Below are 12320 nucleotides of genomic sequence, written 5' to 3' on the forward strand. Positions count from 1 at the left end.
GTGTGTGTGTGTGTGTGTATATATATATATATATATATGATATAGATATATACACACACACATAGGCATGATTCAGAATCAGAGGCAAAGCCACTATAAATGTTGTTAATTTAAAACAAATTGTAAAATTGTTGATCCTTGTGTTAGAATATTTTCAAAATTGTGTAATGCAACAAAAATATATTTAAAAGGGTTAATGCGTGGCCGAAGGTTTCTCACTGTTAATTTACCCCCTCAGTCAAAAACAGCAAGTTTCTCAGTATCTAAAAAGCTTAGAGGGAACGCTGCCCAGTACCCAGTCAAATGATCTATAAAAAAGGGACTGAAACACCCACAACACAGCAGAATGGGTCTGATTTACTCAGGATGTGATTTCTGCATTTGTTTCCTTGCTATAGGGTACAGTTTCAAAATATCAATAGGCTTGTAATGATAAACTACTGTCATGGAACAATACATACAACCATATGGACCACATCACATGCTACGGTCCTGATGGGCTACTGGCATGATCCGTAAGGTCAAATGAGCATTTAAATGATGGTCAAGGATGTGTACTACCACCTACAAATCACACTTATTCTTCATTCAAGAACCATTTGGTGAACTACAACAAGCTGTTGTGCTTTTGGACTTGTATCACAATACAAATGATTCATACCTATATCACAATGTAATATGTAAAGAAAGTATTACAATTCATTGATACACAAATAATTATTACACCCCTAAAAATCAATATTACACCCACCCCTCGTTCTATCACCCTTCACTATACTGTGGATTCGATCTATCATGGTCCTGGAGTTGGCTCCCCATTTTTCCTGTCTAACCAAGTATGCCTTAGCTGCAAAATACATAGGCATTTACAATTACTGTTTGTTTTGTTTCGTACTGCACATCAAACAAATATACAAGACAATTAAAAACAAAGCATTAATATCATACTGTTATCATATACACACACATTGCACAATAACTCAGCAAATTAAACATCTATTTGCTGAAACAATTTTTATTTTAGCCAGCGAGGTGTTCACTTGTTGCAGCAGCAATGCACTAGCAGAAGTCACAGGGTAGTGACGTCGGCTCCCTAGCAACAAGCCTATGTTGAGAATGGATTCTTTCAATGCAGCAGGTTTGTGCATTTGAGAAAGGAGAGGAAGACTCATGAAATTAATTGGAGACTAAAAGTTGATGAGAAGCAATTATCCTCCACAGTACAAATTAAAACAGTGTGTTGCTTTTCATATAAAAAATGAGAAAAAGCGGGATTTATAGTGAGTGATTGTACAGTATTTGCTAGCCTATTTGTTTTTCTATGGGTCTCTCGCTATACAGCGGATTTATATCGGACCCCGACACCCATGATATATCAAGTGGATGTTGTACTGCAATGATCAGTACCAGAAGTTTGAGCAATCATAAACGGTTCATACCCTACAGCTGCATGGACAAGCAAGCCCTCAGACTCACAGCACAGGTGAGACTTCTACCCTATTAACACTACCTGAATAATGTGCAAGCATGATGTTTTGAAAGTGAAGGGCAATCATCTGGTTACAACACATGCTGCTTGCACATTGAGACAGAGTGGATCAGGAGCAATTCATGCTGTGAAAAGCATGATCAGTTCAGAGGAGCAGGGTTCTCCCCAGGCCTTTTCAGCCAAAAAATCTGACCTGTCCGTCTTGCAGATGCTACTGTGCCTTTAACAGTAAAGATTGATTGCGCTTCTAGCAGAGTAGATCAGTTGCGCGTTGCTGGGTGAAAAAAAAAAAAAAACCTTGATATCACGACTGCTTTCTTTCGTCTTGACACATTTAACCAATCAGAAAATTGAAGGAGAGGATTTTCGGTGTTAAGCACTTCAAGACGCTAAAACCTTAAAAATAGTCCCAATGAATGCAGGGGGTTAAAATAGCCAGCGATCGGCGCAATCCACCACCTAATACTAAATTTGCGCCTGTTACTTTATTAAGATATAATGAAAAAGAAAATAAACATAAATAAGAGTAACCAGATACAGTCAACGAAAGACGACACTATTTAAATTTATTTGTCTTATTATATATTTTAAAAGGTAAGGCAAGTTTATTTTTCCATTAAAAGTGATCCCGGCTACGGAGTTCTGCCGTCCGGCCATACAGAATTCCTGGGGAGAACCCTGAGGAGATTAAACAGGGGCCTGACAGCTCAAATTCCTGGCACCTGGTTATTACAGCAATACCTAAACAAGGGCAGTACTGAAACCCAGGACTGGTTTCTGGACTTGAGTTTTCAACCCAGTGTACTGATTGTCACAGAATCCTGAAAATGCAAAACAAGACCAGCTTGAGCCAGTTAGTTCAATTAAAAATCTTACTCAGGTGACAAACATGTACTGGTGTTTGTCTTCACTTGAGGAACATCTCATTTCATTTGTGAATTAGAGCAGAGAGAACTATTCTTCTCAATTACAAAAAGCAACTCAGTTAGAAAGCCTTGTAATTTCTACATCCCAATAAACAAGCATGTTTCAGTGCAATTTCTTTCTGCTTCAAACTAGGTATTAAATAATACAGCAATGTGTCTCGAAGAACAAATTATAAAACTCTGCTAATGAAACGACCAAATAGCAAGCAGACCAACTCAGTGCTTTATTTTATTTTTATTACAAGCTCAGTCAGCTGCAGTGAGCAATTTGTAGAATTGTGTTATGAAAGCCCATCGAATTATATATATGCCATCATTAAAAATTTTATTCATATTGCCAGTGGGTGAAAGTGTTGTACATTTTTCGATGGATAATATCAAAGTCTTCCAAAAAAATATTTATTTTTTGCCAAATTACCCTTTGTATTTTTTCATTATGAAAGTTTGTTATTTTTAAATTGGATTTTTTTTTTTTTTCCCCCCCAATACCTTTTTATAAAGCGGGTCAGGTCACAGGTAAAAAGACGGTGTTACATTGAGTTGCGGATTCGGGTTGATAGCGGGTCTTAAAAATCAGACCTGCACGTGATTCTGGCGTTGTGTTTGGGGAACATTTTACCAAAGCAGAAATTAAAACTGTAAAATTCACACTTTGCAATGAAAGACTTAGCTTCATGAACAGCATAAGGACAATGTTAAAACACCTACGATACAAGCATGTACCCACCTACCAGCAGACAAAGACCCTGACGCAAGCCTCGGGCTGTGTTGACTGTGAGAGTATGCCTTGCACAAGCAGAAGTAACGATAAATCATAACAAAGCATTACAGCTTGCTGCACCAAAAGCACTCCAAAGGCGCTAATAACCAACCCAATTGTAAATGAACGCTAAAGATAAATTGACTATCAGCACTGTTCAAGGACAGAGTCAAATAATTTATACATTAAAAAAAAAAAAAAAATTAGTTTTGTAGCTTAGTTTCTGTAACATACTTTTTTTGGAAGTTTTAGTTCATGACAGTCAATGCTCTAACGTCCAAAGTCATAGCACAGAAGATTTAGATTTTAGTCCAAAACTGTTCGTGGTCTTTACAAAATTAAACCTTAAAACAGAACAGCCCATGTGTTGAAAGGTCTCCCCACTGAGGACAGCACTAGCTTTCTTCACTTTTCTCAGGATATTACTTAAATTACTTAGGCCAAAGTGGTAATTATATGGATTTCAATTATTCCCCTGGTGACTAACTTAATGTATTTTGCTCAAAATGACTTCCTAAATGAAGCAAATGTTTCAATAAATCAACAGAAATTTCAGCAGCTTGTAAATTGTGTACCACAAATTCAGACTGACTGTAGTTAAGATTTGATTTACTGCCAGACAAAGAATAACGGAGAAATTGTTCAAACAGCTCCCTTGATAATGTAAATGATGAAGCCAGGAGAGGCCAGTTAATGGAGAAACAATAAACATGATTTAAATCAGCTTCTTTTCACAATAAGAATTGATCCCATCTTAACCCGGTCCTGTGGATTAAATCAAACTAATTCACTTGTAGCATACTCTAGTTGTTTTAGATTTCTTGACTATTTGGAGTGTTAGGGATCACATGCACACTTTGACCAGTCTTGGCCATAAAAGCCTGTAGCTCTTGCAAAGTTGCCATTGGCCTCTTGATAGCCTTTCTGATCAGCTTCCTTCTTGCTCGGTCATCCAGTTTGGAGTTCGTTTGGCTGCTGAGAGACCCTCAACGTTGTTGACAACTACAGCTCATGGAGACGCCAGGTGAATGGGCTCCCACAAGGCTCTGTGCTGTCACCAACTCTGTTTAACGTCTACATAAATGATATGCCTGTAACACAGTCACGCAAGTTCATTTATGCAGATGATATATGTCTCGGGTCTCAAAGCGGTTCATTCACGGAGGTCGAGGTGGTTCTGAACAAGGACCTGGAGGGCATGGCGGTATACTTTAAACAATGGCGACTACAGCCAAGCTCAACCAAGACAGTCTCCAGCGTCTTTCACCTCCACAATGTAAATGCCAAGCGTGAGATCAACATCATCTTAAATGGGCAAAGCATCTGACATGACCCGACAACGGTGTACCTCGGCGTGACTCTTGACAGATCATTAACCTATCATGAACACCTGAAAAAAAATGGCAGCGAAGGTCAGCACCAGAAACAATCTACTCTGTAACTTGGCTGGTTCAAGCTGGGGTGCCAGTGCCCAGACATTGAAAACATCAGCACTTGCTCCACTTGTGTTATTCCTCAGCCGAGTACTGTGCTCCGGTCTGGGAGCGTTCATCCCACACAAAGCAAACTGACGTGCAGCTAAATACCACCATGCGCACAATTTCAGGAACTCTATGTCCTACTCTACTTCCATGGCTATCGGTACTTAGCAACATTCCACCTCCGCATCTTCGTCGTCAGGAAGCGACAACAAAACTGCTAGTGAAAGTACAGGCAAACGACACCCTGCCACTTAACGAGAACATCTCCTCTCACCCTGAAGTTCGTTTGTCATCTAGGCGACCCGTCTGGCTAGATTTACCGCCCCTGGAAACAGCTAATTCGGCATGGAGTGTCGAGTGGTCCACAACCGACATTGTTAACCATTCCCTCGTAGCTGAGCCATTTGTCTGTCCCCCTGGCTTCAATCTGCCCCGACGTTTGTGGACTTCACTGAACCACTTCAGGACAGGGCAGGGTCAATGTGCTGCCAACCTCGTTCGCTGGGGCCACCGACCCTTCCTGCAGCTGTGGAGCCCGACAAACCATGTCACACATCGTCAACGACTGCCCACTGACCAAGTTCCCTGGTGGACTGCCGGCTTTGCACCTTGCTGAAGATGATGCCGTTCAATGGCTTGGCATGACACGCATACGACAGAAGAAGAATCCAGTTTGGAGGGACAGCCTGATCTAGGCAGGGTCTTGGTGGTGCCATACACCTTCCACTTCTTAATAATCGTCTTGACCATGCTCCAATGGATATTCAAGGCCTTTTATATTTTTTTTATACCTATCCCCTGATCTGTGCCTTTCAACAACTTTGTCCCGGAGTTCTTTTGAAAGCGCCTTGGTGCTCATGGTTGAGTCTTTGCTTTGAAATGCACTACCCAGCAGAGGAAACCTACAGGAACTGCTGAATTTATCCTGAAATCATGAGAATCACTACAATTTAATGCAGGTGGAGGCCACTTATCTTGGTGCGTGATTTTGAAGGCGATTGGTTACACCTGAGCTAATTTAGGATTGGTATTACAAGGGGGTGGACACTTATGCAACCAAGCTATTTCAGTTTTTATTTTTTATTAATTTTCTACAAATTTCTAGAATATTTTTTTCACTTGGAAGTTGTGGGGTAGGATGTGTAGATAAATGAAAAAAATTAGTTTCAGGCTATAAGGCAACAAAAGGTGAACATTTTGAAAGGGGGTGTAGACTTTCTATTTGCACTGTATGTGCTGTAACCACATTAGAGAAAAAACAAACAAAACAGTAGTACTTTAACTGTAAGACCTTGCAGAGCAGCCTATGGAAATGCACAAGGTTCACAAGATATATTCAAAGAATCGTTGAAGAAATAATTTATTTTAAATTTTTATTTGCTGTATAAAAAATGTTATTAGGTTGAATAAAAGTTGAAAATAAATTGTTCTATTTTTGGACAGGTTTTGTTTTATTTTGCTGACAACAATACGTCCATATTATCAAAACCTCTTAATTGCAAGAGTAACATAGTTTCCAATTCGTACAGGACTGCGTTTGAATTCACTGCCGCTAAAGCCACGGTGTTGGCTCTCGATGCCCCCACGAGAGCAGCTTACTGCTAATGTACAATACCAAATGCCCCATGCTCTCTACCTCCTGGGGAAGATCCATCCCTAGTCCTACTACATCAGAGGCATCAGTCTGCAGGATAAAATGTATGAATCAGTCTCAATTTACGTACTGATTGACTTCAGTTTTAGGGCTAATTTAAAAACCTGTCCTGTCTCAAATGTTCACAGTATGCCTATTTACATTTTAGAAGTTTTCCTTTTTCATTTGGGGGTTGTAATTTTAGAAAAAAAAGGCAGGTAAAGGTAAACGTGTACAAAGTGGGAGGCTGCAGGAAATTCAAATCTGGATGTCTACAGCCGGCAAGAGTGGTTTAAGTCCATAGTGTTTGTTTCTCTTCCTCCAAAAGAAAACTAAAAAGTAATAAAGGACATACAAGTTATTCCCTTTTTTTGTTAAACCACACTTTTGTTCTACTGAAGGCAATCCTACTATTGGTCTGTAGAAGGAATCTACAAACAGGTTTTGAAAAAAAAAAATTGCTTTTGCTTTGTACTAATATATATATATATATATATATATATATATATATATATATATATATATATATATATATATATATGCTGCTGTATATTAGCTGCTGGACTTTCTGGTAAACTAACAAAACCACTGACCATTAACCCCAGTGGATGTTATATTATGCACTTGCCAATGCTTTTCTACTTCACTGCGTGGGACTTTACAGCTTTTTTTTTTTTATGTCTGTGATCCATATTGCATCATTTTGTGTTCTGTGTTCCCACGGATGTTTGAATGTTAATTAAAATGATCATTAACAGTGAGATTTAACTATTATCACTCACATGTGATTTCAAGGCAATAAAGGCATACAGTTTAACAAACCTCATGCCCAGCTATGATCAGCAATGAAAAAAGCCTACATAAAGAGCTCAGATAATCGAATTTCAATTAGATGACGCTTCCTCATTATTATTGATTGGTACTGAAAAAATGTGTAAATTGAAAATAAATTTTAAAAAGTTAGGAAATATCATCTTGCAATTAACAGGTTCCTATGATGTGGTGTACGATGTACTCACCTATTTAAAACTTTGCTGATGACTGGTATCAAATTAGCTTCACACTGGGCTTGTTTGTATCCGACTATCTCATATGGAGCTTAAAGCAACCCACAAACACATATAAGCGAGTCTCAATGGGTCTAACTGACCCTCCTGTAGTGGATGAACTATCCTTAGGAATGCAGAAAATATAAGCCGTGTTCACAGTGCTGTATTGGTGCATAAACACAGAACTGTAAAAATAATATGTATGTAATAACCACCGACAGATGGGCACACTGATGCTGGTTCTCACATTTTTATAAGGCAGCTCCACAATTGGGAGAATATACACTTCTCTCCATAATGTTTTAGAAAGTGCAATGCCAATTACATTGAATATAAAAGTTTTTAAAAAAATGCAATTCAAGTCTGCAAAACATAAAAGTGCCTAATGTTGGTTTGAAACTGGAAAAATAATGGTTACCATGGACAGGCATGATGGAAAATACTGTACAGTGAGTGCATCTGTATTTGTCAGATTTATTTAAAAAAATTAAAAAATAAATAAATAAATAAATAAATAATAATATTGCAAACTCCATGGCCTAACGTGTATTTAAGAAAAAAGCTCCCCCACTCCATATACAATTGGCCCAATCCACTCACACTCTCTAGCCCTCAATACAGGGCCGGATTAACCAATATGCCAATAACACCATTCGCCATTATATGCATAGGGTCCCCAAAATATGGGTTAGCATAGAGTCCCTACATCCTTTAATCCAGCCCTGCGCAAGACATTCCGATCAATAAACCGATTAGAAAATTAACTGAAGCCCTTCTAATGAAAACAAAAAGTACACTTCTGATTGTAAAAGGCTTCTTCTAACAGTTAACAGATACTAAGCATAGGCATAGAACATGAGTTGTATTTACTTAAGCTGTGCTTTGTCCTTGTTAGACACACCTGTACGATTTCATCCCATGATGTTCTAGTGTGTTCAAGGCTGCCCTCCATACAGTTTCCAGACTAACCTTGGATAATGTAGGCTACCTGCTTATATGAGATTAAGGATTTTTTTTTTCAAATGTAGGTTATGCTGTAAATATATTAGTCTGTATTGATTAGCAGCACCAACAACATAACAGATGCAGTATAACTCAGTTATTTTCAAAAGGCACTGCTCACATCTACGTCTGCTTCACAAACTTATGTTTGTCACTATTTAAAATATACTATACAATAAATTAATAAATAATTGTGGTTATGTCACAGTGATACATCACATTTTTACAATGCTGTGTCGCTGCCAAGGACACAGCGCATATTTACTGACTTATTCTAGCAGCACACAGGTATTTTACACAAGCTCCAAGAAGAAAAGCCGCTATTCTAACTCCACAATGTAAACAAACTCACTTACACAGAGGAGGACCCTATCCTGCAGCATGTCTCTGGATGATCTATTCACTCTCCATTGCCCTCACTATCTGGCAGCTTAGATCCCTGCAGCGCTCAAATGCGCATGCACGCTTCGACGGGGAGCATTATGTGGCAGGATACCCCGCAACCTATTCACTTTCACTAACGGCTCACTATCTGGCAAGGCAGACCCCTGCGCTGCTGCACAGGCCCTTACGGTCCAAATAAAACATAAAAATGTAACTATTTACAGTTTCCAAAATAAGGACAGGAGAATAAACCAATTCGTTACATATTTAAATGAGACAGAGGATGATAGTTTACCAAAAATATGGCCCTTATATGCAAACAATAACACTCTCTTTGTGTTTCTAGTTTACAAATCAACTGTTTCTACCGCTTCTCGGTTTAAAAAAAAAAAAAGTTTTTTTTTTTTTTTTTTTTCAAATGAAAGAAAAAATGCACTTGTGTCAAAAGCGGCCACGGTAGTTTTGTTTTGGAAGTGAGTCTGACAAGGGGTTAAACTCAATAGACTTGTCCCGCTCCACCGATAAAGTGAAAATCAGACAGCATGATACACATGTAATACTAAAACAGCTCTACCAAGCCACACCGCATACTGATAAGATACGTTAAATAAAACAGTTGTTATTATTATAAACTCACCCCCTTAGGAGCTGCTTCGCCCGGATCGGACTTTCTCACAGCCGCTTCTCTACATCCGGGTTACCACTGTGACGACATCGCACTAATAACTAGCTTGGCTGACATCACTGCGCCGTTTATAACGATTGACGCATATAATAAAGAATGGTAATTGACATGTAACTTGAGCTAAGATTTTTTTTTTATCCAGTTATGAGCCAGCGTGTTTATGCCAGTAATCACAGCTTCTCCTGTGGATTGGTATAAGACTTCTATTTTAATGTATTTAAAATATATATTTTAGGCTTTCAATACTTGTAATGTGCACTGCTTCATTGTGGTGTTTTGCATGACTGGTTATTCTATTTTTTATTTATTTTATTCAAATTAACATATGTACCCTACTGGAATTGTCTGACACTCCCACAGGTTTCCTCACTCTGCTGGCCAAGCCTGCCTCACAACCCCAACCACATAATCACGCATTGATTTTCACAAGAACACACACAGCCTCCTAGTCTCTCAGCTCTACCACTAGACCACACTGCCTCCCTCCCAGTCACTCAGCTATAACCACTAGACCGCACTGCCTCCCTCCCAGTCCCTCAACACTAACCACTAGACCACACTGCCTCCCTCCCAGTCTCTCAACACTAACCACTAGACCACACTGCCTCAATCCCAGTCACTCAGCTCTAACCACTAGACCACACTGCCTGCCTCCATCCCAGTCCCTCAGCTCTAACCACTAGACCACACAGTCTCATTCCCAGTCCCTCAATTTTAACCACTAGACCGCACTACCTTGAAGTTAATGATCATACTTTTCACTCCTAGGGTAGTTGTTAAGCTCAAAGCATGCAGCCCAGGTTTAGACGTGCTGTGGCTGGTTAGCAGTAGCTTTTTCTGCTTTTTCCGACAGGCTGTGCTCTATGGTCGAGTCTTGTTGTCAAATTTCTGGAACATTAATTTCCTGTGGAACTTACCGATTCTGCTTCTGTAGTCTCTGCTGCCTATTCCCCTTATCTCCAGTTGTTTTTAATTTAATTATAAATTAAATAAATAAATAAAGGAGACAGAATGGGAAGGAGGGCTTTAGGGACCAGGAGAGAAGACTAGACAAGTAAAGCTTAAATAACCACGTTACACCAGCCCTCCATAATGCAGGACTGGTGTAACGTGATACACGACAAAAGCACTACATAGCTGCTTGTAGTCCAGAACATGCTTCATGCATCAATAAATAATAATAGATCTGAAGAGCTGATGCTGATTAAGTATGATAACATCACTAGCTTTCAAGACCTCACAAGCTTCCCTTTCAGGTAGAAGTTGGAATTTCCTGATTGGTCTTCTTGGGAGTCACATCTTTAAATAATTGATAAGACTAATTAAACCATTTCAATATAGGCTATTTTAATGGTTATTTAAATAGCCATCCTCTCACTCTTAGTATTATCTTTTTTTTAAGCAGCTAGCTAATTTCACAACACTCCTGACTCCTGGATGTATAATTTGGGGCTACAGTTCCACAAATAAAAGTAAACAAATGATTTTTTATTTATTTATTTATTTCCCTCAGTGCATCAAGCTCTGTTTATTGACTTAATTAGTGTGGTTTAACCATCTTGTGCTTCCAGATTTATTTTATTTTTTTCATATGCAATACTTTGAACTTTCAATGTTGCCCCCCTAACAGAAGACTCCTGTGCATATTTCAGTCAGGTAGTTTTATTACAGCTCAGCTCTGCTGCTTGAGAATACTCTGCAAGCTGCTAAACCAACTGAAGATCTGGAGAACACGCTGGGTCGCTGCTTACTGCTCCAGCCTCCTGTGAACCACTATGTTGCAAACTCCTTTTTAAACACAGATCATTGCACCTCACTAACAATTAGTAAGTTTCATTATTAGCAAATATGTAATGGTTCATGTGTAAAATCTGTAAATCTATAGACTAAACGCTAAATGTGTAGATTTACCAGCTCAGCAGTCAATCTATAAAATAACTAAGGAGATGGTAGTTATAATGCTACAGCATTTGAGATGAATTCAGAAAAAACGTCAGGTAGCTTAATGGCAAAAAATAATAATAATAATATAATTATTATTTAGAATCCCTCCTTAGAATCCTATATATATATTATATATATTATATATATATATTATATATATATATATATATAATATATAATATATATATAAACATTTAATATAAATGATTAATCTTTAAGAACTTGCATCCCCCTGCTTTATTATTATTATTATTATTATTATTATTATTATTATTATTATTAATTAATAATAATAATAATAATAATAATAATAATAATTAGAACTGCCAGGCAGTTTTATGGCTCCCAAGCCCCAGTACCAGTACCAAACACTTAAGCAATTACTGGAAGCAGCTGGTTTAGTTCTTGATATTTGACAAGTTTGAAATCAGTAACTTGTATTGATACAGAGATAATGGTTTTCAGGTTTGGAGTTAATCAAGTAAATTATTTTTAAACTGAAGCAATTATAAATTTAAGAAGATGTAGGTCTGGCAGCCATCTTGTTTTACGAAAGAACACCATTTTTCCATATTTGAATTTTATTGTCCCCAGGATAACGACTACCAAGTTAGGAGCTAGCTGGTTAAACAGTGTGCAAATAGATGCAGTTTGATGTTGATGGAAGAAGGTTAGCAAGCCTAATAATGTACAGTATGTATTTAGCAAAGAATATGTAATGTTTTGTCTTGTATACAGACGGGATAGAGACAGATTTGTTTTTATTGCTAACGATTTTATAACTCTTGCCTTTCACTTTTATGTAAAAAAAAAAAAAAAAAAGCTTTCTCCCGATTTTTATTTTACATCAAAATTTAACATAGAACAGACACTAGGTATGGTAATAATGACATCGCTTCAGCAAAACTCATGTCTCTACAAAGTGTGATGTAGTATTATTCATTTGAATTAATTTAGAAAAAAGCGT

At 37.9% G+C, this 12320-nt stretch overlaps 1 protein-coding gene across 1 annotated transcript in view; it reads right to left on the minus strand.

Moving 5' to 3' along the window:
* Positions 1 to 9437, minus strand: part of LOC121324138 (speckle-type POZ protein) — a 143534-nt gene extending 134097 nt beyond the window's left edge. Inside the window, exon 1 of the mRNA XM_041265653.1 lies at positions 9362 to 9437. The gene's annotated coding sequence lies outside the window, so the exon portion shown is untranslated. The remainder of the gene's footprint in view (positions 1 to 9361) is intronic.
* Between the last annotated feature and the right edge of the window lie 2883 nt (positions 9438 to 12320).

This window comes from Polyodon spathula, chromosome 12, assembly GCF_017654505.1.
Source record: "Polyodon spathula isolate WHYD16114869_AA chromosome 12, ASM1765450v1, whole genome shotgun sequence".
NCBI lineage: Eukaryota > Metazoa > Chordata > Actinopteri > Acipenseriformes > Polyodontidae > Polyodon > Polyodon spathula.